The sequence below is a fragment of the Odocoileus virginianus genome, chromosome 1, assembly GCF_023699985.2.
Source record: "Odocoileus virginianus isolate 20LAN1187 ecotype Illinois chromosome 1, Ovbor_1.2, whole genome shotgun sequence".
Lineage (NCBI taxonomy): Eukaryota > Metazoa > Chordata > Mammalia > Artiodactyla > Cervidae > Odocoileus > Odocoileus virginianus.
Genome location: NC_069674.1, coordinates 60,206,834 through 60,231,586, shown reverse-complemented (window position 1 = coordinate 60,231,586; position 24,753 = coordinate 60,206,834). Strand labels below are relative to the sequence as shown.

General features: G+C 40.1%; 1 protein-coding gene and 1 pseudogene across 1 annotated transcript in view; one reads left to right on the top strand and one right to left on the bottom strand.

The window, feature by feature from the left end:
- Positions 1-24,753, top strand: part of TMEM168 (transmembrane protein 168) — a 52,888-nt gene that overhangs the window by 13,693 nt on the left and 14,442 nt on the right. The gene's annotated exons all lie outside the window — the stretch shown is intronic.
- LOC139035526 (tropomyosin beta chain pseudogene) lies at positions 6,584-23,278 on the bottom strand (annotated as a pseudogene).

Below are 24,753 nucleotides of genomic sequence, written 5' to 3'. Positions count from 1 at the left end.
CCATGAGTAGAGTCTTCTCTTGTGTTGTTGGAAGAGGGTGTTTCCTATGACCAGTGTGTTTCTTGGCAAAACTCTATTAGTCTTTGCTCTGCTTCATTCTGTATTCCAAGGCCAAATATGCCTGTTACTGCAGGTGTTTCTTGACTTCCTACTTTTGCATTCCAGTCCCCTGTAATGAAAGGGACATCTTTTTTAGGTGTTAGTTCTAGCAGGTCTTGTAGGTCTTCATAGAACCATTCAACTTTAGCTTCTTCAGAGTTACTGGTCATGGCATAGACTTGGATTACCATGATATTGAATGGTTTGCCTTGGAAACGAACAGAGATCATTCTGTCGTTTTTGAGATTGCATCCAGGTACTGCATTTCAGACTCTTTTGTTGACTATGATGGCTAGCCCATTTCTTCTAAGGGATTCCTGCCTGTAGTAGTAGATGTACTGGTCATCTGAGTTAAATCACCCATTCTACTCCATTTTAGTTTGCTGATTCCTAGAATGTCAGCATTCACTCTTGCCATCTCCTGTTTGACCACTTCCAATTTGCCTTGATTCATGGACCTAACATTCCAGGTTCCTGTGCAATATTGCTCTTTACAGCATTGAACCTTGCTTCTATCACCAGTCACATCCACAACTGGGTGTTGTTTTTGCTTTGGCTCCGTCCCTTCATTCTTTCTGGAGTTATTTCTCCACTGATCTCCAGTAGCATATTGGGCACCTACCGACCTGGGGAGTTCCTCTTTCAGTGTCCTATCTTTTTGCCTTTTCATACTGTTCATGGGGTTCTCAAGCCAGGAATACTGAAGTGGTTTGGCATTCCCTTCTCCAGTGGACCATATTTTGTCAGAGCTCTCCACCATGACCCAGCCATCTTGGGTGGCCCCACACGGCATGGCTTAGTTTCATTGAGTTAGACAAGGCTGTGGTCCTGTGATCAGATTGGCTAGTTGTCTGTGGTCCTGGTTTCAGTCTGTCAGCCCTCTGATGCCCTCTCTCAGTGTCTGCTGTCTTACTGGTGTTTCTCTTACCTCAGACATGGGGTATTTCCTCACGGCTTCTGCTCCTGACCTTGGACATGGAGTATCTCCTCTTAGCTGCTCGCTGCTCTTCTTTCAATTAGATTTTTCTCAAACTGCTTTTGCTTAACATTCCTAAATGATATAGATACTAATTAAGTTAAAAGTCACTCCATCGTGTCCGACTCTCTGGCCCCATAAACTGTAGTATGCCAGGCTCCTCTGTCCACGGAATTGTTCAGGTTAGAATCCTGTAGTGGGTATGTCTTTCGCTTCTCCAGGGTATCTTCCCAACCCAGGGATTGAACCCAGGTCTCCCCCATTGCAGGTGAATTCTTTACTGTCTGAACCACCAGGGAAGCTTTTTAATAATATAATCTAAACCCATTTTTTCATATTTCTGTAAGAGTAATACTAAAGTGTAAAATTAATTTTCCCCTCTGTCCCATTAAAATGTCCTTCAGTGGATGGATTTCCACTGGAAAACAGTTTCACTGATTGAGTGGGGGCAGGCCAGGTAAAAATGAGAAACTAAAGTCTTTAGAGTAGATCAGTTAGTCAGCTACAGGTAGGATCAGTGAAAGCAGAGGTAACACTAAAATCTGGAAGACTAGCTAGGATCAAGAGATAAAGACCTGGACTAAGGTGACAGAGAAAAAGTGCTGTGGTAAGGATATGACTGATAGAAGTATCAAGGGAAAAACAGATCTTATTTAAAAGTAAAACTTAAAGAGAATTTGAAATAAGCTGATGAAATGTAGAGATGAGTGTTCTGACAGTGGATAGTCAATGTTAAAAAATTGTTGACAGAATGAAGGGAGCAGATTGGAATTTACAGTAATCGATTTTATTGAGTTGATCGCCCAGTGGGCATTTATTATTAACAAAACATTTTAGAATAGGTTTTGTATTTTTAGACAGTCAAGTCTATCTCTATCTCATTTTACTACCAGAATAGTAATAGACATAAACATGAGACTAATCCAGTGGAGCACAATTTTGACTTATTCCCCAAATGGACTTAGCCATTTTTTTCTCATCTTAAGGTTTTTTGCATGTCAGTAGTTTGGGGTTATTTTATTTTTATCCAACTTAATAGCAAATATTTTTTAATAAGGAAAATTTGCATAGAGTAATATTCACCCTTTTTCATGTACAATTCTGTGATTTTGACAAGTGCACATAGTTTTATGACCAGTACAATCAAAATATGGAGCAGTTCCATCACCCCAAAATTCCCTCCTGCCCCTCTCTAGTTAGTCCTTCTCCACCCATCAGTACTTGGCAACGGAACTGTTTTATGTTTAGAGTGCCTTATACACGAAATCATATAGTACATATCTGTTGAGTCTGGCTTCTTTCACTTAGCATAATTCATATGAGATTTAGCTATATTGTTGTTTTATATCAGTTTATCCCTTATTATGGCTGAGCAGTATTCCATTATGTGGAAGTCTCACACTCAATTGAGGGACACTGAAATTAGTTTTTAGTATTTTTAAGTAGAGCTGCTGTAAACATTCATACAGGGTTTTGTGTTACCATGGGTTTTTATTTTACCTGTGTGGGTTGTATGATAAACATACAAGTCATGTGTAACTTTATAAGAAAATGTCAAACTGTTTTCCAAAGTTGCTGTACCGTTTTGTGTTCTCACTTGCAGTATATGGGATTTATCTCTTTGTTTTTGAACCATTCTGATAGGTATACAGTGGTAACTCATTGTGGTTTTCTTTTCTGTTTCCCTAGTAGCTAATGATGTTAAGTATCTTTTCATGTGATTGCTTGTCATGAAAATTTCAGATCTCTTGGCTACTTTTAAAATTGGGTTGTTTGTTTTCTTAATGTGTTGAGATATAAGTCCCTTATTAGATATTTGACTTGCAAATATTTGCTCCCAGTGTTTGACCTTTTTTCTTGTTTTTTGAAGAGCAGAAGTTCTTAATTTTGCTACAGTCTTAATTTATCATTTTTTTCTTTTATGGATTATCTTTTGATGTCATATGTGAGGAACCTTTGACCTCATTTGAATAGAATCTCTGACTAACCCCACATGGATAACTTTATTCTTTGTTAGCTTTACTGAATAATGAAGCATTTTCAGAATGAAGACAGTAATATCATTCCAAGTCATTACATTAAAAAGCTGGAATTTTACCATTAACCTCTGTTGTTTTGTTCATAATCTCATTGCACTTTTAAAATGCAACATTACAGCTGTTGTTTCCTGCAGTTCATCTTTTGTTCATTGAATGTGCTATTTGTGTTCTACTTTTGTACTTTTTTCCTTAAATAAGTCATTAAGAAGTATTAATACTTAACACAATACTATAGCCATTTGATGGTAGTTTTATTTCTCAGCTATAGGTTTTTCTAAAATCGATACTTGTCAATTCACACAAGGATAAAAAAGGAAAGTGTCCGGATTCCCAAGGAAGCATATTCCCCATGGCCTGCTGTTTTGTTTAGCGATTTTCTCTGAAATCTTTCACATGAGATTTTATATGCCTTTCCTTGCCACCCACTGTCATTTGCAGAGTCCATGGGGTTTTGAGGCAACTTTTTGAAGGAGCCCTTTGACCCAAACCAGAAAAACCATAATCACAGTTAATTTCTCTGCAGGGGAAGCTCTAGTAATCACTGGGTTTGACAGATGTAACAAGATCAGTTTCACACCCTAGGAAGGGAGGGAATCCACAGATGCAGCACAGTTTCAATTCTAGCAAGATGGCCAGACAGCCATATCATTTCACTTGGCACAGGGAGCAGAGAGTTTTCAAATTTGTTTCCAAAACTAGAAGTTTATGTTTCACAATTTTTTGTTTTGTCTCATTTCTCTTCCTAAAGTTTTGAGATATTTAGGTCTCAATTAGAGGGTCACTAACTCTTTTTTTAGCTTAAATTTATACTCTTAATTTGATGTTTTATCTGTTCTGCAGAACACTATGAAACAGGAATAGAAGCTTTTATTTCCTAAAACAATAGCAATAATCTGAGTATAATTTTATTCATGGAATAAGAACATGAATTTGTCCTTTATTGTGATTTTTCCAGCTTTTAAAAATGAAAATAATGACTAGAGATATTTTAATTTTAATAATAAGATTTATTTATTAGCTGTTTATTTTTTTTTTCATGTGCTATCCACTATTCTCTGTACTTTGAGTGTATTTAATCCTCATGCTACTTTACGATAGTTGTTGTTCAGTTGCTCAGTCAGATGTCATGCTTTGTGACCCCAGAAACTGCAGCATGCCAGGCTCCCCTGTCCTGCACTGTCTCCCAGAGTTTGCGCACATCCCCGTTCACTGAGCCAGTCACGCTGTCTGAATCTTACCCGCTGCTGCCACCTGTTCCTTTGGCCTTTAGTCTTTCCCAGCATCAGTGTCTTTTCTGATAATTTGGATCTTCACATCAAGTGGCCAAAGTATTGAAGCTTCAGCTTCAGCATCAGTCCTTCCAATGAATTTTCAGGGTTGATTTCTTTTAGGATTGACTGGTTTGATTTCCTTGGCAGTCCAAGAGACTCTCAAGAGTCTTGTGCAGCACCACAAGCATCAATTCTTCAGCAATGAAAAGCATCCGTTCTTTAGCACTCAGCCTTTTTTCATGTATAGATGTGTCCAACTCTCACATCTGTACATGACTGCTAGAAAAACTGTAGCTTTGAATATACGGATTTTGATGGCCAAGTGATGTTTCTGCTTTTTAATATTGCCTATGTTTGTCATAGCGTTCCTTCCAAGGAGCAAGCATCAGAAATTTCATGGCTGCAGTCACCATCCACAGTGATTTTGGAGCCCAAGAAAATATAGTCTGTTACTGCTTCCACTTTTTCCCCATCTGTTAATATTTGCCATGCAGTGATGGGATTGGATGCCACAATCTTAGTTTTTTGTATGTTGAGTTTTAAGCCAACTTTTTCACTCTCCTCTTTCACTTTTATCAAGAAGCTCTTTAGTTCCTCTTCACTTTCTGCCAGTAAAGTGGTATCATCTACATATGTGAGGTTGTTGATTTTTCTCCCAGCAGTCTTGATTCCTGGAGAAGGCAATGGCAACCCACTCCAGTACTCTTGCCTGTAAAATCCCATGGACGGAGGAGCCTGGTAGGCTGCAGTCCATGGGGTCGCAAAGAGTCGGACATGACTGAGCGACTTCACTTTCACTTTTCACTTTCATGCATTAGAGAAGGAAATGGAAGCCCACTCCAGTGTTCTTGCCTGGATAAACCCAGGGACAGGGAAGCCTGGTGGGCTGCCGTCTGGCGTCACACAGTTGGACATGACTGAAGCGACTTAACAGCAGCAGCGGTCTTGATTCCAGCTTGTGATTCACCCAGCCCTGCATTTTTGCATGATGTATTCTGCATAGAAGTTAAATAAGCAGGGTGACGATTCACAGCCTTGTCATACTCCTTTCCCAATTTTGAGCCAATCTGTTGTTCTGTGTCTGATTCTAACTGTTCCTTCCTGACCTGCATACAGGTTTCTCAGGAGGCAAATAAGGAGCTCTGGTATTCCCATCTCTTTAAGAATATCCCCATTTGTTGTGATCCACACAGTCAAAAGCTTTCACATAGTCAGTGAAACAGAAGTAGATGTTTTTCTGGAATTCTCTTGCTTTTTCTATGATCCAATGGATGTTGGCAATTTGATCTCTGATTCCTCTGCCTTTACTAAATCCAGCTTGTACATCTGAAAGTTCTTGGTTCACATCCTGCTGAAGCCTAGCTTACAGAATATTGAGCATAGCCTTACTGGCATGGAGATGAGCACGATTGTGCAGTAGTTTGAACATTCATTGGTATTGCCCTTATTTGGGATTGGAATGAAAACTGACCTTCTCCAGTCCTGTGGCCACTGCTGAGTTTTCCAAATTTGCTGACATATTGAGTGCACCACTTTAATAGGATTTGAAATAGCTCAGCTTCAATCCCATCATCTCCACTAACTTAAAAAATATTTATTTTTAATTGATGATTGTTTTGCAGTATTGGTTTGATTTCTGTCGTGCATCCACATGAGTAAACCATAGATGTACATGTATCCCCTCTCTCTTGAATACTCTGTCCACCTCCTGCCCATTCCCGCCCGTCTGGGTTGTTAGAGAGCCCCAGTTTGAGCTCCCTGAGTCATGCAGCAAGTTCCCGTTAGCTCTCTATTTACGTGTGTTAGTGCACATGCACCCATGCTACTCTCTCCATTTATCCCACCCTCTCTCTCTTCTCCCCCATCCTTGCTCATAAGTGGGTTCTCTATGTCTGTGTCTCCAGTGCTGCTCTGTGAACATTATCAGTACCATTCTTCTAGATTCCATATGTATGTGTTAATATACGATATTTTTTTTCTGACTTCATTCTCTAGGTTAATCCACTTCATTAGAACTGACTCAAATGTGTTCATTTTTATGGCTGAGTAGTAGTCCATTGTGTCTGTGTGTCTGTGTGTGTATACCATATATCCATTCGTATACCATTTATCCATTCATCTGTTTGCGGACATCTAGGTTGCCTCCATGTCATGGCTATTGTAAATAGTGCTACAGTGAACTTTGGGGTACACGTGTCTTTTTCAGTTTTGGTTTCTTCAGGGTATATGCCTAGAAGTGGTATTGCTGGGTCATACAGTGGTTTTATTCCTAGTTGTGTTTTTTTTTTTTTTTTTTTTTTTAAGGAATCTCCATCCTGTCTTCCATAGTGGCTGTGTCATTTTACATTCCCACCAGCACTGTAGGAGGATTCCCTTTTCTCCAAACACTCTCCAGACTGTTGCTTGTGGATTTTTTTTATTACAGCCATTCTGTCTGGTGTGAGGTGATACCTTATTGTAGTTTTGATTTGCATTTCTTTAATAAGTGATGTTGAGCATCTCTTCATGTGCTTATTGGCCATCTGTATGTCTTCTTTGGAGAAATGTCTGTCTAGGTCTTTTGCCCACTTTTTGATTGTGTTGTTTGTTTTTCTAGTATTGAGTTGTATGAGCTGCTTGTGTATTTTGGAAATTAATCCTTTGTCAGTTGTTTCATTTGCTATTATTTTCTCCCATTCTGAGGGTTGTCTTTTCACCTCGTTTATAGTTTCCTTTCCTGTGCAAAAACATTTAAGATTAATTAGGCCCCATGTATTTATTTCTGTTTTTATTTCCATTATTCTAGGAGGTGAGTCATAAAGTATCTTGCTATGATTTATGTCATACAGTGTTCTGCCTGTGTTTTCTTCTAAGAGTTTTATAGTTTCTGGTCTTACATTTTAGGTCTTTAGTCTATTTTGAGTTTGTCTTTATGTATGGTTTCAGGCAGTATTCTAATTTCATTCTTTTGCACATAGTTGTCCAGTTCTTCCAGCACCACTTATTGAAGAGACTTTTTTTCCAGTGTATATTCTTCCCTCCTTTCTCAAAGATCAGGTGCCCATACTTGTGTGGATTTATCTCTGGGCTTCTATCTCATTCCATTGGTCTATACTTTTGTTTTTGTGCCAGTACCATACTGTCTTGATGACTGTAGCTTTGTAGTATAGTTTGAAATCAGGTAAGTTGATTGCTTCAGCTCTGTTCTTCCTCCAGATTGCTTTGGCTACTTGGGGTCTTTTGCATTTCCTTACAAATTGTGAAATTTTTTGTTCTAGTTCTGTGAAAAATGCCATTGGTAATTTGATAGGGTTTGCAGTCATTTTCACAATATTGATTCTTCCAACCCAGGAGCATAGTGTCTCTCTCCACCTGTTTATGTCGTCTTTGACTTCTTTGATGTGTCCTATAGTTTTCTGTATATAGCTCTTTTGTCTTCTTAGGTATGGTTTACGCCTAGGTATTTTATTCTTTTAGTTGCAGTGGTAAGTGGGATTGATTCCTTAATTTCTCTTTCTGATTCTTCATTGTTAGTATATAGGAATGCAAGTGATTTCTGTGAATTGATTTTGTATCCTGCAACTTTACTAGATTCACAGATTAGTTCAAGTAATTTTCTGATAGTGTCTTTAGGATTTTCTGTGTACAGTATTCCACTAGCTTTTGTTAGTAGTAATGCTTCTTAAGGCCCACTTTACACTCCAGGATGTCTGTCTCTAGGTGAGTGACCAAACCATCATGGTTATATGGGTCATTAAGACCTTTTTTGTATAGTTCTTTTGTGAAATTGTGCACCTTCTTAATCTCTTCTGCTTCTGTTAGGTCCATACCATTTCTGTCCTTTATTGTGCCAGTCTTTGCATGAAATGTTCCCTCTTGGTATCTCTTAATTTTCTTGAAGCATCTCTAGTCTTTCCCACTCTATTGTCCTTTATTTCTTTGCGTTGTTCACTTAAGAAGGCTTTCTTACCTCTCCTTGCTATTCTTTGGAACTGTGTATTCAGTTTGGTATATCATTCCTTTTCTCCTTTTTCTTTCTCTTCTCTTGTCAGTTATTTGTAAGGCGTCAGACAACCATTTTACTTTGTTACATTTCTTTTTCTTGGGGGTGGTTTTGGTCACTACCTCCTATGTAAATTTACTAAGCTCTGTCCATTCATAGTTCTTCAGGCACTCTGTATATCAGATCTAATCCCTTGAACCTGTTTGTTACTTCCACTGTATAATCAAGGGATTTTATTTAGGTCATACCTGAAGAGCCTAGTGGTTTTCCCTACTTTTTTCGATTTAAGTCTGAATGATCTGAGCCACAGTCAGCTCTGGGTCTTGATTTTGCCAGCTGTATAGAACTTTTCAATCTTCAACTGCAAAGAATGTAATCAGTCTGATTTCTGTATTGACCATCTGGTGATGTCCATGTGTAGAGTCATCTCTTGTGTTGTTGAAAGAGGGTGTTTGCTATGACCAGTGTGTTTTCTTGGCAGTACTCTTAACCTTTCCCCTGCTTCATTTTGTACTCAAATAAACTTTCCTCTTACTCCAGGTATCTCTTGACTTTCCACTTTTGCATTCTAGTCCCCAGTGATGAAAAGGACATCTTTCTTTGGTGTTAGTTCTGGAAGGTCTTGAAGTCTTCATAGAACCATTCAATAGGCTTCTTTGGCATTAGTGGTTGGGGATAGATTTGGGTTACTGTGATGTTGAATGGTTTGCCTTGAAAACAAACTCAGATTATTCTATCATTTTTGAGATTGCACCCAAATACTGCATTTTCAACTCTTCTGTTGACTATGAGGGCAGTTCTTCTCATCTGAATTAAATTCCCCCATTCCCATCCACTTTAGTTCACTGATTCCTAAGACAGGAACCTGGACTGTTAGGTATGTGAATCAGGGTAAATTGGACATGGTCAAGCAGAAGATGGCAAGAGAGAACATCTGAGATAGATAGATATTATTATTCCCATTTTGTAGAGAAGAAACATGCTTAAAGACTAGGAAATCCAGGCAATCTGCCTTCACAGCTTTCACTCTCAACCACTTTACTTAGTTCCATGTATCTTTAGAGTTAAAAATGAGCAGATAATTTAATGTAACTTCTTTTACCCACTGGGAGAAGTAAGATTCAACACACCATCCAAGTTTGATTCCCATACCTGTGTTTTGCCTTTCTCAAGATTGTGGTCTTCAAAAATTTCTATTTTTGACATCTCTTGTGGTTACTCAAAAAAAATTTTTTTTTATAATATATCTACTGGGGCCTTAACTCAGTCTGCTAAATATCAATAGTCAATTTAGTTGAAAAGGTTATTGTCATTTAAATTTCTGTTTTGCTCACAAAGATCTCATTGCAATTAAAAATTTTTAAATTACAGCTACCATTTTACTGTGCTAGACGTATTTCAGCTATTTCTGATCTGTGGAATAAGCTCATAAAATATCCCTCTTTTATATATTCAGACTGAAAGGCTTAATTAATTTGTTCATGTACACACAGATGGTAAGTTAGGAATGAACCAAAGTCTGAACTCCAAACCTTGAGTCCTTTCCACTACACCCTATTGCCTCTACATAAAGGCAAAAGAAATCCCTGCTTTAAAACTGTTAAGTAGCAATAAAAAAAAAAATTAAAAAAAAAAAACACTGTTAAGTCGCTTTCTGATGTTCTCAAAGTGTCTAAGCGAGGCAGAGTTTGGAGGTGCCTGCTGTGCTGCCACACTCGGTTGCTTCAGTCGTGTGACCCCTTTGTGACCCCAGGGACTGTAGCCCACCAGGCTCCTCTGTCCATGCGATTTTCCTGGAAGGAATACTGAAAGTTGCCTATTGTTTCTTAAATATGGGTATCTTAAATTGAAAGAACATTATCTCTGTTTACATGTTGTTTTGTAGCATACATTTTATATTTTGTCTCTTAATTAGACTTGTATATATAACATTTCCCAAACGTGGCTTACTTAATGTGACTTGTAAAAAAATATTTCTACCAAACAGCAGTCATATGTCTTATGTAAATACCATGTTTTTAAAAATGAAATTCCAGTTGAATAAATAGATTTTGTTCCTATTAGCTGAGAAATTTTTAGGATATAAAGATATTGAATCTTTTGACCATAACTTGAAAGCCCAGATGAATAGAGAATAATTAGTAACTACTTTTATTGAAAGGATATTACTTAAAGTTGTTTACTGGTTTGCTGCTGTTCTCAGCTTATATCTGCTTTGAAATTTGGACCATGTCTTCATGTTTGATAGTGAGCTTAGAGTGGTTTGTAGAAGCAAAGGAAGATGAATATCCATACTTACTAGTTTTGGTCAAGTCATTTGTTACAGGGAGTTGTTTAGAATACAAGGTGTACTCCAAAGTCACAAATGACTCTCAGGTTGAGGCTATAGTATAAAGGGTTGCATGCCAGTGAAGTTGAAACTTTCTGAATGTGGTAAGTGGATAAAACATCCTAAATTTATTTTGGCCCTTTGGACATATTTGCAATCTGTTGTTAACTTTTATCTGTGAATGTTATCTTTTTTAAAAAAACAATTTAATTTTGTTTAATTGAAGTATAGTTGATTTACAGTGTCATGATTTTTAGCAGCGTCACTCAGTTATACATGTACATTCTTTTTAAAACATTCTTTTCCATTATTGTTTATCACAAGATGTTGAATACAGTTTCCTGTGCTGTACAGTAGGATGTTGTTGTTTATACTTCCTCTGTTTAAGAGTTTACATCTGCTAATCCCAAACTTCCTGTCCTTCCCTCCTCTCCCACCCACCTCTCCCTTGGCAACTACAAATCTGTTCTGTTATGTCTGTGAGTCTGTTTCTGTTTTGCAGATAGGTTCATTTGTGCCATATTTTAGATACCATGTGTAAGTGATATATGGTCTTTCTCTTTCTGACTATGTCACTCAGTGTGATATCTCTACTTGCACCAGTTACTGCAAATGGCATTATTTCATTATTTTTTATAGCTGAGTAGTACCCCATTGTGTATGTAAGTATGCATACATATTTATCAGTTCATCGGTCAGTGACATTGAGATTATTTCCATGTTTTGGCTATTATGAGTAGTGCTGCTATGAACATAAGGGGTGCATCTATCTTTTTGAATTATATTTTTGTCTGGGCATATGCCCAGGTGTGAGATGTCTGGATCATATGGTAATATTAGTTTTCTGAGGAACCTCTACACTGTTTTCCATAGTAGGTGCACCAGTTTACATTCTCACCCACAGAGTAGGAGGGTTCTCTTTTTCCACATCCTCTCACATTTGTTATTGGTAGACTTTCTAATGCTAGCCATTCTGACTGGTATGAGGTGGTACCAGTACCTCATTATAGTTTTAATTTTTTATTTCTCTAATAATTAGTGATGTTGAGCATCTTTTAATGTGCCTACTGGTCATCTGTTTGTCTTCTTTGGAGAAATGTCTGTTGAGTTCTGCCCATTTTTTTATTGGTTTGCGATTTTTATTATTGTGTATTTTAGAGATTAAATAGCCCTTGTCTGGCACATCATTTGCAAATATTTTCTCCCGTTCTGTAGGTTGTCTTTTCATTTACTTACTTTTTTTATGGCTTCCTTTGCTGTGCAAAAGCTTGGGGTTAGGTCCCATTTGTTTATTTTTGTTTTTATTTCTATTGCCTTGGGAGGCTGACCTAAGAAAATATTGGTACTGTGTCAGAGAATGTTTTGCCTATGTTTTTTTCATAAGGAATTTTATGGTGTCATGTTAAAGTTATGTTTAAGTCTTTAAGCCATTTTGAGATTACTTTTGTGCATGGTGTGATGGTGCGTTCTAATTGCATTGATTTACATGCAGCTGTCCAACTTTCCCAGTGCCACTTACTGAAGAGACTTTTTCTTGTTTTATATTCTTGCAGCCTTTGTCAAAGAATAATTAACCATAGGTGTACAAGTTTATTTCTGGACTCTCTAATCTGTTCCATTGATCCGCATGACTGGTTTTGTACCAATACTACACCGTTTTAATTACAATGCCTTTGTAGTATTATCTGAAATCTGGGAGAGTTATACCTCCTGCTTCCCCTCTCTCCCCAGTCAAGGATTGCTGTAGTATTTCTGGGTCTTCTGTGTTTCCATGTAAATTTTCAGATTCTTTGTTCTCATTGTATGAAAAAATGACATAGGTAATTTGATTGGGGTTGCCTTAAATCTATAAATTGCTTTGGGTAGTATTGTCATTTTAACGATATTAATTCTTCCAATCCAAGAGCATGTTTATTTTGGAAATTAATTCCTTGTTGGTCATGTTGTTGTTCAATCACTTAAGTCATGTCTGACTCTTTGCAACCCCATGGACTGCAGCATGCCAGGCTCCCCTGTCTTGCACTGTCTCCAAGAGTTTGCTCAAATTCATGTCCATTGAGTCAGTGATGCTGTCTAACCATCTCATCTTCTACTACCCTCTTCTTTCTCTGTCCTCGGTCTTTCCCAGCATCAGGGTCTTTTCCAGCTTGTCACATCAGGTGACCAAAATATTGGATCTTCAGCTTCAGAATTGGTCCTTCCAGTGAATATTCAGGGTTGATTTCCTTTAGGATTGACTAGTTTGATCTCTTTGTAGTCCAAGGGACTCTCTCGAGTCTTCTCTAGCACCACAATTGAAAGCATCAGTTCTTCAGCACTCAGCCTTCTTTATGGTCCAACTTTCACATCTGTACATGACTACTGGAAAAACTACATTGGTCACATAGTTTGCAAATATTTTCTCCTAGGTTGTCTTTTTGTTTTGTTTATGATTTCCCTTGGTGTGCAAAACTTTTAAGTTTAATTAGGTACCATTTGTTTATCTTTGTTTTTCTTTTCATTACTCTTAAGAAGTGGATCCAAAAAATATTGCTGTGATTTATGTCAAAGAAGGTTCTGCCTACATTTTCCTATAGGAGTTTTATAGTGTCCAGACTAACATTTAAATCTTTAATCCATTTGGGGCACCCTTGTTCCACCTTTGTTTCTTCTTGTTTTTTCTAATTCTTTTTGGTCATAGGTTAGGTTGTTCATTTGAGGTTTTTCTTGTTTTTTTGATGAAGGTTTGTATTCCTATAAACTTCCCTCTAAGAACTGCTCTTGACTGTGTCCCATGTTTTTTGTTTTTTTTTTTAATGGTTGTGTTTTCATCGTCGTTTGTCTCAAGGTATTTTTTAATTTCCATTTTTATTTCCTTGTTGAACTGTTGTTTTTTTTAGTACCTTTTTATTTAGTCTCCATGTAATTGCTTTTTCCTCATTTTTTCCCCATGGTTGATTTCTAGTTTTGTATCATTGTGGTCAGAGAAAATGCTTGAAGTAATTTCTGTACTCTTAAATTTATCAATGATAGTTTTGTGCCCTAGTATGTGGTCAGTCCTAGAGAAAGTTCCATGTGCACTTAAAAGGAACGTATATTCTGTTTCCTTTGGATGAAATGTCAGTCTAATGGTTCTATTTTATCATTTAGGATCTCTGTTGCCTTATTAATTCCTTGTCTAGAAGATGTGAGTGGGGTCTTAAGTCTTCTGCTATTATTGTGTTCCCCTCAATGTCTCCCTTTATGTCCAATATTGTTGTTGTTGTTGTTTAGTTGCTAAGCTGTGTCCAACTCTTCTGAAACCCATGCCAGGGGAAATCCCGCCAAGCATCTCTGTCCATGGGATGTCCCAGGCAATAATACTGTAGTGGGTTCCTGTTTCCTTCTCCAGGGGATCTTCGCCACCCAAACTGTCTCCCCTGCCTGGCAGGTGGGTTCTTTACCACTGAGCCACCTGGGAAGCCCTAAAAGATGTATTTGTTTTATGTATTTGGGTGATCCTGTATTAGGTGTGTAAAAGTTGGTGAGTGTGATGTCCTCTTTTGTATTGATCCTTTTGTCATTTTATAATGTCCTTCTTTATCTTTCTTTATAGTCTTTATTTTAAAGTCTATTTGTCTAATGAGAGTTTTGCAAGTCCCATTTTCTTGTCATTTCTGTTTGCATGAAATATTTTTTTCCATCCCCTCACTTTTAATCTATGTGTCCTTTACCCTAAAGAGGGTCTCTTGTAGGCAGCAGTATTGTAGGCTCTTGTTTTATTTTTTTTTACCCAGTCTGCCACTTTGTGTCTTTTGATTGCAGCATTCAGTCCATTGACATTTAAGGTAATTATTGATACATAGGCTTCCCTGGTGGCTTAGCTGGTAAAGAATCTGCCTGCAGTGCAGGAGACCTGGGTTTAATCCCTGGGTTGGGAAGATCCCCTGGAGAAGGGAACAGCTAAGCACTCCAGTATTCTGGCCTGGAGAATTCTGTGGCCTGTATAGTCCATGGGGTCCCAAAGAGTCAGACACAACTGAACAACTTTCACTTTCATAGTGACTTTCTTTCATTGATACATATATTGCCATCTCAAACCTTGTTTCCCAGGTGATTCTTTGTTTTCTCTTTGTTTCTTTTCTTTTTTGTTATTCTTCTTGTGGTTTGAGGATTTTATCTTATGCTTGTGTTCCTCTTCTTTTAGGTTTTTGTGAAATTGTTGTATGTTTTTGATTTGTGGTTGCCCTATTTTTCAAGTATGTTAACCCTTTCCTGTTTTCTTGCTTTATAATGCTAGTCAGTATATAGCATTAAATATGTTGAGGTAAGTCCCTCTATGCCCACTTTCTGGAGAGTTTTTATCATCAATGGGTGTTGAATATTATCAAACGTTTTTTCTGCATCTATTGTGAAGATCATATGGTTTTTATTTGTCAATATGTTGATGTGGTGTATCACACTGATTGATTTGTGGATATTGAAGCATCTTTGCATTCCTGGGATAAGTCCCACTTGATCATGATGTATAGTGCTGTTAATGTACTGTTGCATTCAGTTTGCTAGAATTTGTTGAGTAGTTTTGCCTCTATGTTCATCAGTGATGATGACTGTAATTTTCTTGTTTTGTGGTATCTTTGGTTTTTCTGTCAGGGTGATGGTCGCCTTGTAGAATGAGCTTGGAAATGTTCCTTCCTCTGCAGTTTTTTGAAAAGTCTTTCAGAAGAACAGGTGTTAACTCTTCTCTAACTGATAGTATTCATCTGTGAAGGCATCTGGTCCTGTACTTTTGTTAGTTTGAAGTTTTTAATCATTGTTTCAATTTCAGTACTAGTGGTTTTTGTTGTTGTTTTGCTGGTAACATCAGTTTTATTGGTTGGGGTGGCAGCTATCCTGGCTGGGGGCAGGGCCAGCCCTCAGAGGTTGTTGAGCTCCAGCACTGTCTGGTCAAGGGTCTGGCGGATCTTCACGTTCTCCTTGGCACTGGCCAAGGTCTCTTCCAGGTCATCGATCATTTTCTCCAACTGTGCCACCAACCTGTCAGCAAACTCCGCTCAGGTCTCAGCCTCCTTTGGCTTCTCCAGCAGTTTGATCTCCTCTTCATATTTATCTTCTTTGGTGGAATACTCCTCCTCTGAGGCCATCAGGGACTTGAGGGCCTGATCCATGGTTCGAAGTTCCTCCTCCAGCCACCTGGCTCAGCTCTCAGCCACCTCAGCTCTCTCTTCGGAGTGCTCCAGCTCTCCTTCCAGGATCACCAGCTTCCTGGCCACCTCCTCATATTTGCGGTGTGAGTCCTCAGTAATGTGCTTGGTCTCCTTCAGCTGCATCTCCTGCAGCTCCATCTTTTCCTCATCCTTCATAGCTCGGTTTTCGATGACCTTCATTCCTCTCTCCCTCTCATCAGCTGCCTTCTCAGCCTCCTCCAGCTTCTGCAGGGCTGTAGCCAGATGCTCCTGCACCCGATCCAGCTCCTCCTCTACCAGCTGAATGCGGCGGTTCAGGGAGTACACATCTGCCTCAGCGTCAGTGGCTTTCTTCTCAGCCTGCTCCAGCTTCTCCTGGGCATCCTTCAGTGACTCAGAATACTTTCCACCTCGTCCTCCATCCCTTTGAACTTTTTCTGGAGGGCCTGCTGCTCCTCTTCTAGCTGCTTGTAGCGGTCCTCAGCTTGCTTCTTGTCGGCCTTGGCCTGCTCTGCGCGGTCGAAGGCATTCTCCTTGTCCAGTTTTAACATCTGCATCTTCTTCTTGATGGCATCTGTGGTTGTGGTGGGGGACCGGCTGGCTGGCGGGCAGTGCGGACCGGGAGAACTGGGCTGGCCTCGTGGACTGGGCGCACAGATGGCAGGCAAGGAGCACCAAGCGGGACTCATGATTTTTGTTTTTGTTGTTGTTGTTGTAGTTCAGTGATTTAGTCATGTCTGACTCTTTGCGACCCCATGACTGCAGCATGGCAGGCTCTCCTGTCCTGCTCTGCCTCCCAGAGTTTGCTCAAATTCATGTACAATGAGTCAATGATAGCATCCAACCATCTAATCCATTGTTGCCCCTTCTCCTCTTGCCCTCAGTCTTTACCAGCATCAGGGTCTTTTCCAATAAGTTGGCTCTTTGCATCAGGTGACCAAAGTATTGGAGGTCCAGCTTCAGCTCAGTCCTTCCAGTGAATATTCAGGGTTGATTTCCTTTAGGATTGACTGGTTTGATCTCTCTGCAGTCCAAGGGACTCTCAGGAGTATTCTCCAGCACCACAGCTTGAGAATCAATTCTTCAGCGCTTAGCCTTCTTTATGGTCCAACTCTCACATCAATACATAGCTACCAGAAAAAAAGTACCTTTGACTATAGACCTTTTGTTGACAAAGTGACATCTCTGCTTTTTAATGTTGTCTAGTTTTGTCATAGCTTTTCTTCCAAGGAGCAAGCCCCCTTTAATTTCATGGCTGCAGTCACCATCTGCAGTGGTTTGGGGGCCCAAGAAAATAAAGTCTGTCACTGTTTCCCTTGTTTTCCCATCTATCTGCCATGAAGTGGCAGGTGCCTTGATCTTCATTTTTTGAAAGTTGAGTTTTAAGCCAGCTTTTTCACTCTCTTCTTTCACCCTCATCAAGAGGCTTTTTAGTTCCTCTTTGCTATCTGCCATTAGGATGGTGTCATCTGCATATGTGAGGTTACTGATATTACTCCCAGCAATCTTGATTCCAGCTTGCGCTTCATCCAGCCCTGCATTTTGCCTGATATACTATAAATAGAAGTTAAATAAACAGGGTGACAGTATACAGCCTTGATGTACTCCTTTACCAATTTTGAACCAGTCCATTGTTTCATGTTCATTTCTAACTGTTGCTTCTTGACCTGCATACTGGTTTCTCAGGAGGCAGGTAAAATGGTCTGGTATTCCCATCTCTTTAAAAGTTTTCCACAGTTTGTTGTGATCCACACAGTCAAAGGCTTTAGCATAGTCAATGAAGCAGATGTTTTTCTGGAATTCTCTTTCTGTGATCCAACGGATGTTCGCAATTTGATCTCTGGTTCCTCTGCCTTTTGTAAACTCAGGTTGTACATTTGAAACCTCTCCATTCACATACAGGTGAAGCTGAACCTGAAGGATTTTGAGCATTACCTTTCTAGCATATGAAATGAGTACAGTTGTGCAGTAGTTTGAACATCCTTTGGCACTACCCTTCTTTGGAATTGGAATGAAAACTGAAAAGTGGCCTTTTCCACTCCTGTGGCCACTGCTGAGTTCTCCAAATTTGCTGGCATATTGAGTGCAGCACTTTCACAGCATCATCATTTAGGATTTGAAATAGCTCAGCTGGAATTCCATCACTTCCACTAGCTTTGTTCATAGTAATGCTTTCTAAGGCCCACTTGAGTTCACACTCCAGAATGTTTGGCTCTAGATGTGTGATCACACCTTCGTGTTTATCTGAGTCATTAAGATCTTTTTTGTATAGTTCTCCTGTGTATTCTTGCCACCTGTTGTTAATATCTTGTGCTTCTGTTAGGTCCCATACCCTTTCTGTCCTTTATTGTGTCCATCTTTGCATTAAATGTTCTTTTGGTATCTCTAATTTTCTTGAAGCGGTCTCTAGTCCTTCCCATTCTATTGTTTTCCTCTGTTTCTTTGCATTCATCACTTAAGAAGGTTTTCTTCTCTCTCCTTGATAGTCTTTGTAACTCTCCATTCAGATGGGTTTATCTTTCCTTTTCTCCTTTGCCTTCACTTCTCTTCTTTTCTTAGCTATTTGTAAGGCCTGGTCAGACAACAGTTTTGCCTTGTGGCATTTTTTCTTGGGGGTGATTTTGGTCACTGCCTCATTTACGGTGTTGCAAACCTCTGTCCATAGCTCTTCTGGCACTCATATATCAGATCTAATCCCTTGCATCTATTTGTCACTTCTACTGTATAAATCATAAGGGATCTGATTTAGCTTATAACTGAATGACCTAGTGGTTTTCCCTACCTTCTTCAGTTTAAGCCTGAATTTTGCAATATGGAGTTTGTGATCTGAGCCACAGTAAGCTCCTGATCTTGTTTTTGCTGACTGTATAGAGCTTCTCCACCTAGGCTGCAAAGAATCTAATCAGTCTAATTTTGGTATTGACCATCTGGTGATGTCCATGTGTAGAGTCGTCTGTTGTGTTGTTGGAAGAGGGTGTTTGCTATGACCCGTGCGTTCTCTGTGCAGAGCTCTGTTAGCCTGTGCCCTGCTTCATTTTGTACTCCAAGACCAAACTTGCCTGTTATTCCAAATATCTCTTAACTTCCTGCTTTTGCATTCCAGACTTCTATGATGAAAAGGACATCTTTGTGTGTGTGTGTGTGTGTGTGTGTGTGTGTGTGTGTTAGTTCTAGCAAGTCTTGTAGGTCATCATAGAACCGTTCAACTTCAGCTTCGTCAGCATTTGTGGTTGGGGCATAAACTTGGATTACTATGATATTGGTTTGCCTTGAAAATGAACTGAGATTTTCCTGTCATTTTTTAGAGTGCGCCCAATACTGCAGGATGAACTCATTTTTTGACTCTGCAGGCTACTCCATTTCTTCTAATGGATTTTTGCCCACAGTAGTAGATAGAATAGTCATCTGAATTAAAATTCAACCATTTCCATCCATTTTAGTTCAGTCGCTCAGTTGTGTCCGACTTTGCAACCCCATAAATCACAGCATGCCAGGCCTCCCTGTCCATCACCAACTCCTGGAGATTTTAGTTCAATGATTGCTAAATTGTCAGTGTTCACTCTTGCCATCTCCTGTTTGACTGCTTCCAATTCACCTTGATTCATGGACCTAACATTCCAGGTTCCTTTGCAGTATTGTTCTTTACTTTCACCACCAGACATATCCACAACTGGGCTTCATTTCTGGTTTGACTCAGCCTCTTCATTCCTTCTGGAGCTATTTTTCTACTCTTCTCTGGTAGCATATTGGACACCTACTGACCTGGGGGTTTTATCTTTCAGTGCCATATCTTTTTGCCTTTTCATACTGTTCTTGGGGTTCTCAAGATAAGAATGCTGAAGTGGTTTGCCATTCCCTCCTCCAGTGGACCACGTTTTGTCAGAACTCTCCACCATCAGTCTTGGGTGGTCCTACACTGTATGGCTCATAGTTTGATTAAGTTAACAAAGCTGTGATCCATGTGATCATTTTGATTAGTTTTCTGGGATTTTGGTTTTCATTCTGTTTACCCTCTGACGGATGTGGGTAAGAGGCCTGTGCAAACTTCCTGGTGGGAGGGACTGGCTGTGAAGAAAAGTAGGTCTTCCTCTGGTGGGCAAGGCCCTGCTCAGTAAGTCTTTAATCCAGTTTTCTGCTGACGGGTGGGGCTGTGCTCTCTGCCTGTAGTTTGGCCTTAATCTGTGGTAGGGGTAATGGTGGTAATGGCGACCTCCTTTAGAAGACCTAACGCCACACGGCGTGCCTCCCAGGATTGCGGCTGTCAGTGTCCCTGACCCCGCGGCAGGTCTCAGTCAACCCACGTCTCCACCAGAGACTCCTGGACACTCCCAGGCAAGTCTGGCTCAGTCTCTTGTGGGGTCACTGCTCCTTTCTCCTGGGTCCTGGTGCACACAAGGTTTTGTTTGTGTCCTCCAAAGTCTGTTTCCCCAGTCCTGTGGGAGTTCCGTGATCAAATCCCACTGGCCTTCAAAGTCAAATTCCTGTGGGATTCTCAGTCTCTTTACCAAATCCCCAGGTTGGGAAGTCTTTTGTGGAGCCTAGAACTTTTGCAGCAGCATGAGAACTTCTTTGGTATAACTGTTCTCCCGTTTATGTATTGCCCACCTGGCAGCTCTTCCCAGATGGGGGATGGTGCTAGTGGTAAAGGACCTGCCTGCCAGTGCAAGAGACATGAGAGACGGGGGTTCAGTCCCTGGGTTGGGAATTTTCCCTGCAGGAGGAAGTGGCAACCCACTCCAGTATTCTTGCCTGAAGAATCCCATGAACAGAGGAGTCTGGAGGGCTACAGTCCATAGGGTGGCAAAGAGTCGGATATGACCAAAGTGACTTAGCATGCAGTGGCAGCCTCCTCGGGAGGATTTATGCCACACCCCACACCTCCTAGGACTGCTGCTGTCAGTGTTCCTGACCCCTCAGCAGGCGACTGCTGACCAGTGCCTCCACAGGAGACCCTCAGACAGTCACAGGCAGGTCTGGCTCAGTCTCTCCTGGGTATCACTGTTCCTTTCCCTGCATCTTAATGTGCAAAAGGTTTTCTCTGTGCCTTCCAGGAGTCTCTGACAGGCATGAAGTTTGATTTTAAACATGATTGCACCCCTCCTGCTGTCTTGCTGCAGCTTCTCCTTTGCCCTTGGATATGGAGTATCTTTTTTTGGTGGGTTCCAACATTCTCCTGTCAATGATTGTTCAGCAGCTAGTTGTGATTTTGGTGTTCTTGCAAGAGAAGATGAGCGCATGTCCTTCTACTCCACCATCTTTTTGACTTGATTGTAAAATACCTTTTTTGGTAGGTTCCACTGATTTGTAGATGATTGTTTAGGAGTTGTGATTTTGGTGTTTTCATGAGATGTGAAAGTGTTAGTCGCTCAGTTGTGTCTGACTCTTTGCAACCCTATGGTCTTTAGCTTTCTAGACTTCTCTGTCCATTATACTCTCCAGGCATGAATACTGGAGTGGATAGCCATTCCCTTCTCCAGGGGATCTTTCCAACCCAGGAATCTAGCCCTGGCCTTGTACATTGCAGGCAGGATCTTTATCGTCTGAGACAGCAAGGAAGCCCCTTCATGAGAAGAGGTGAGCTCACGTCCTTCTACTCTGCCATCTTTTCCAGAGTCAGGGGGCTGCTTTGTTTGGATGCTGTCTCTTTCCTCAGTGTATGCTGGCCGTCACCCCCTTGATACGTGGTGTGCAGATTCAGAGGCCCTTGTGCGCACATAGGACAAAGGGGGCAGTCTTCGACACCTGCTCTTGGGTCTCCTGGGGGTGGTGGCTGTCTGCACACTCCTGGGACAGCAGGGCCAGAGCTTGGCACTGCTCATGGGTCTCCTGTGGGCAGCTGCTATCCACACACTCCCAGGATGGTGGTGGCAGTGCTTGGCACCTGCTGTTAGGTCTTGTAGTGGCAGTTCATAGCCACCTCTGGGGCCTAGGATGGCTGCAGTGACTTGCGCCTGCCCCCAGAACTGCTGCGGGTAGTGTCCTGTTGCCAAGTGGTCACAGGGAAAGGAGCTCTTACGGTGGTCTCACCCCTCTTCCCATGCACACCCCCTCAACAATGGCACTTCGTCTCTCATCAGCCCCAGCTTCTTCTGAGTACCTGCTCTGTTGCTGCCGTCCAGCTTCTTCAGGCTGTCTCCAGGCAGCCAACCCTGGTCCCCTCCCTGCGTCTGACCTCTGAAGCCTGTACTTTAGTACTTAACCCCCAACTTCACCAGCGTGTGAGCATCTTAGGCGGGAAGTGCAGGGCGGCAGTGCCAGCCTCTGTTCGCGTTACTGTTGTGCCCTCTGCCAACGCTGCGCTCTACTCCTAGCCTCTGAAGCTCCCTCCATCTAGGCTGATCTCTGTGCTGGCGAGGGACTGCCCAGGGGGTGGGAAACTTGCCTCCACAGCTCCTTCCTGGGTGCAGGCTTCATCTCTGTTTCCTTTTCCTTTTGTCCTGCCCAGTTACGTGGAGGTTTTCTTACCCTTTGAAGAGTCTGAGGTCTCCCGCTGGCTTTCAGTACATGTTCCGTTTTCAGTCATTCCACTCGTAGATGTGTTTTTAATGTTTTTGTTAGGAAAGGTGAGCTTCCTGTCATACTCCTCCACCATTTTGATCCCCCCGCCAGTAATTATTTTATGTAAATGGCTGACATAATTTGAATGTACAGTGATCCTTAGGTATCTACAATGGATTGATTCCAGTACCTCCTCTGAATACCAAAATTTGCAGTTGCTGGAGTCCCTTATATTTATGGTGTAGTACAGTTAGCCATCCATATCTAAAAGCTCCCCATCCACTTTCATGTGGATAAGGGTTTAATTGATCAAAGTATTTCCTATTATAATGGAACAGTACATGCAATAGAGGTATAGAAATTGAAAAGAAAATAATGAAATTATCAATATTTGTAGATTGGATGATTACCTGTTAAACCTAAGAGTTAAACAGGTAATGTTTAAAAACAGCCATTGAAGTTGCTCTATCAACTGTTGTGACAGTTGTTGCATCTTTTAAATTGTAAGCTATGTCATAAGAGAGTGATTTTTCTAACTGATATAGTTATTAACCTAAGTATAAAAACTGTGTATATTCTCTTGGATACAAGTTGTATAAGAAGTTGGTGTTTATAGTAGGAATATTTTTTTAATAAATACTTTACACCCTCTAATGAATTTGCATCCTGATACTGTATCCTGTTAGTGATACAGCCTGGATTAAGATATATAAATTGTTAATGCCCACAGCTCCCTAGAAGAAACAGAAATCCTCTTGGAGAAGGTATAATTATCCTAGTTCTGAAATTTAGTCATATAATAATTTTTTGCATACAGTATTCAACTCATAAATATAACCAGATTCTCTCTCTTTCTCACTCACTCACATGGCATCAAGAGGAAGAAGCAACAGAACCAGCAGACAATAGGCAGACCAAAATGTCTTGGTTTACTGGAATTATCAAACACAGAAAGCCATCATACTTAGCAAGTTGAAAAACAAAAGCAAAGATAGTAAATAATGGTGGGAAACTGGAAGCTATTAATATAAAAAAGCGACAAGGCAGATTGAAAAAGAACTGGACAGGCTTTTATTTTCTTTTTAGACATGTTTTTGAATCAGAAAATAAAATACCTGAAATTCATTCAGCGTGCAAGTTTAGCAGACAAATGAGAAGTGAGCATTAGTGAGCTGGAAAATATAGTTCAGAGAAAGCTATGAAAGTAGAAGCTTTAAGAGGAAAAATAGAGGATATACTGTACAGAAGGATAAGACTCATAGAAGATACAGAGAAATCTCATTTGTGTTTTACTGGAGTCCCAGAAAGAAAGGAGGAAATGTGGGCAAAAGGAACTATTTAAAAAAACAGATAGGCCAGTGGAACATAAGAGTAAAAAAGCAGGTATCAGAATGCCTGATTCATGACAAAATTAGCACAGTAATGTGGAATGGTTGAGATTTTCAGTAATTGGTAAATAGTTGAGTGCTCATATAAAAAACTTAATTTGAACTGTTCTTATAAAACTCAACTATATTTGGATTATAGACTTAAAAGCAAAGTGAAAAAAAAAACAAAACCTTTAGAGGATAATGTAAAATACCATCTTGATCTTTAGGTAGATGGAGAAGATTTAGCAAGACATAACATGACTACATTACACTTACATTGATAGCAAAACAAAACTGTGAATCATTAATAGAAAGCCCCATGGCAAAATATTTCACCAAAGTTGAACCCAAATGATCAAAGATATTTAATATAATCATCAGAGTACTCAGTACTTATTCTGGTTTTGTTTATCACAGGAAAAATTTAAGGAATCTAAATACACAAATAGGAAATCAGCTAATTAAAATTTCATAAATATGATAGTAATGCCATTTGGTATTTACAAATGATTTAGAATTACATTAATAGGCTTATAGTGTATTAGAAAGTTTGCAGAACATTATATATCATCCCACTTTGGTAAAAGACTAAATATTTGTGATTACATATATTGCATGAAGTTTGAACATATTTTAAACAGTTATCTGTGTATGTTAATGGTACTCAGAATGAATCTAATATCTTTTTCTCGTTTCTAAATTGAGCATGTACTGTATTATTTATGTAATTGATAGCACAGAATATACCAAAAGTGGGCTTCCCTGGTGGCAGTAAAGAATCCAGCTGCAATGCAGGAGACTGCATACAATGCAGGAAACCTGGGTTCAATCCCTGGGAGGGGGAAGATCCCCTGGAGAAGGAAATGGCAACCCACTCCACTATTCTTGCCTGGGAAATCCCATGGACAGAGGAGCCTGGCGGGCTTCAGTCCATGGGATCTCGAGAGTCAGACATGACTTAGCGACTACACCACCTCCACCAGTGTACCAAAAACAGGGCATTATCCATTTTTCCATTATGGGATTCAACTTTTTTTTTTTTTAC